This window comes from Hipposideros armiger, unplaced genomic scaffold (genome assembly GCF_001890085.2).
Source record: "Hipposideros armiger isolate ML-2016 unplaced genomic scaffold, ASM189008v1 scaffold_254, whole genome shotgun sequence".
Classification (NCBI taxonomy): Eukaryota; Metazoa; Chordata; class Mammalia; order Chiroptera; family Hipposideridae; genus Hipposideros; species Hipposideros armiger.
Window position 1 is genome coordinate 39,573 of NW_017731604.1, and position 2,618 is coordinate 42,190.

A 2,618-nucleotide genomic window follows, 5' to 3' on the forward strand; every position below is an offset into this window, starting at 1 on the left:
CACTGGTGTCAGTGCATAGCTTCCCAAGGAGAGTACTTCAAAGATAACCAGAGCGGTATTCAGCAATGAGGTATGTAGCACGTTTTATAGGATGACTTCACGAACTTAATTGTCAGGCCTTGAGGGTGTGTGTGTGTGTGTGTGTGTATGTGTGTGTGTAAATATATATATATTTAATTATAGTTAACATTCAATATTATTTCACTTCAGCTTCAGCTATACAGAGCATTGGTCATGCATCTATATAGTCTATGAAGTGATCCCCCTGAAAAGTCTAGTACCTATCTAGTGCCTTACCTAATTTTTACAACATTGTTTATTATATTCCTTATACTGTATTTCATACCTTTATGACTATATTGCATCTGCTAATTTGCACTTTTGAATCCCTTCACCCTCTCCCCACCCCCTTCACCCTCTGATCTAGCAACCAACAGTTTTTTTTTCTATATCTCTGAGTCTATTTCTGTTTTGTTTGTTCATTTATTCTATTCTTTAGATTCCATATGTAAGTGAGATCATATGGCATTTGTCTTTCTCAATCTAACTTATTTCACTTAGCTTAATAACTTCAAGGTCAATCTATGTTGTTGCAAATGTTAAGGTCTCATTCTTTTTTATGGCAGAATAATACTCCATTGTAAAAATGTACCACAGTTTCTTTATCCAGTTGTCTATTGATGGGCATTTCAGTTTCCATATCTTAGCAAACTTGACAAAACAAAGTGGGAGGTATCATGCTACCTGATATCAAATCATACTACAAGGCTATAGTAATGAAAATAGCATGGTATTTGCAAAAAACAGACACATAGATCAATGGAACAAAATGGAGAGCTCAGAAATAAATCCATGCCTCTATGGTCATTTAATCTATGACAATCGAAGGAATAATTTACACTGGGGTAAAGACAGTTTATTTAATAAATTGTGCAGGCAAAACTGGAGAGGTACATGCAAAAAATGAAACTGGGCCACCTTCTTATGCCATATATAAGAATAAATTCAAAATGGATTAAAGACTTAAATGTAAGACTTGAAGCCATAAAACTCCTAGAAGAAAATATAGGAAGTAAATTCGCAGACATTACCCTTAGAAATATTTTTACTAATATATCCCATTGGGCAAGGGAAGCAAAAGAAAAAAATAGACATGTGGGACTACATCAAAGTAAAAAGATTTTTCACAGCAAAAGAAACAATCAATAAAACAAAAAGGCATCCTACCAAGCAGGAGAAAATGTTTGCCAATGATACATCTGATAAGGGGTTAATATCCAAAATTTATAAAAAACTCATACAACTGAACACCAAAAAACCAGACAACCCAATTAAAAAGTGGGCAGAGGACATGAAGAGACATTTCTTTAAAGAGGATGCACAGATGGCCAACAGACATGTGAAAAAAATGCTCAATATTACTAATCATTAAAGACCTGCAAATAAGAACCACAATGAGTTACCACCTCACTCCTGTCAGAATGGTAATCAACAATAAATCATCCTATGTCTTTTGATTGGAGCATTTAATCCATTTACATTTAAAGTACTTGTTGATAGATATGTAGTTATTGCCATTTTATTATTCATGGTTTTGATCTTTTTTTTTTTCTTCGTCCCCTCAAAAATGTCCCTTTAACATTTCTTGTCATAAAGATTTGGTGGTGATGAACTCCTTTAGCTTTTTCTTATATGGGAAGCTCTTTATCTGTCCTTCAGTTCTAAATTAACACTTTGCTGGGCAGAATAATTTTGGTTGCAGGTCTCTGCTCTTCATTAGTTTGACTATTTCATGCCAATCCCTTCTGGCCTGCAAAGTTTCTATTGAGAAGTCAGCTGACAGTTAACTAAGTGCTTTTCTCTTGATGCTTTTAAGATTCTCTCTTTGTCTTTAACCATTGGCATTTGAAATATGATGTGCCTTGGTGTGAGCCTCTTTGGGTTCATCTTGTTTGGGACTCTCTGCACTTGCTGAACTTTTATGTTTATGTCCTTTACCAGGTTAGAGACGTTTTCTATCATTTCTTCACATAGATTTTCAGTTCGTTGCGCTCTCTCTTCTCCTTCTGGTAGGCCTATGATGCGAATGTTGGTGCGCATGATGTTGTTCCAGAAGCCTCTTAAACTATCCTTATTGTCTTGGGTTCTTTTTTCTTTGTGCTGTTCTGATTGGGTATTTTCTGCTACCTTCTCTTCCAAATCGCTGATTTGATCCTCTGCTTCATCTAATCGACTCCTGATTCCCTCTAATGTATTCTTTATCTCAATTATTGTATTCTTCATTTCTGGCTGGTTCCTTTTTATATTTTCTATCTCCATATTTTATGTTTCCTATTTCTTTGTTGAAGTTTTCACTGACTTAATTGAGCATCCTTATAACCAGTGTTTTGTACTCTGAATCTGGAAGATTGCTTGTCTCAATTTTGTTTAGTTCTTTTTTTAGATCTTTGTTCTGTTCCTTTATTTGGGACATGTTTCTTTTTCTCCCCATTTTGGGTGCCTCCTTGTTTTCTTTTTTCCTATGTATTAGGTAAGGATTCTTATAGACTTTAAAATAAAGGCTATAACAAGAGACAAAGAAGGACCTAGTAACCCCATTTGTTTGTATTTATCCAAAA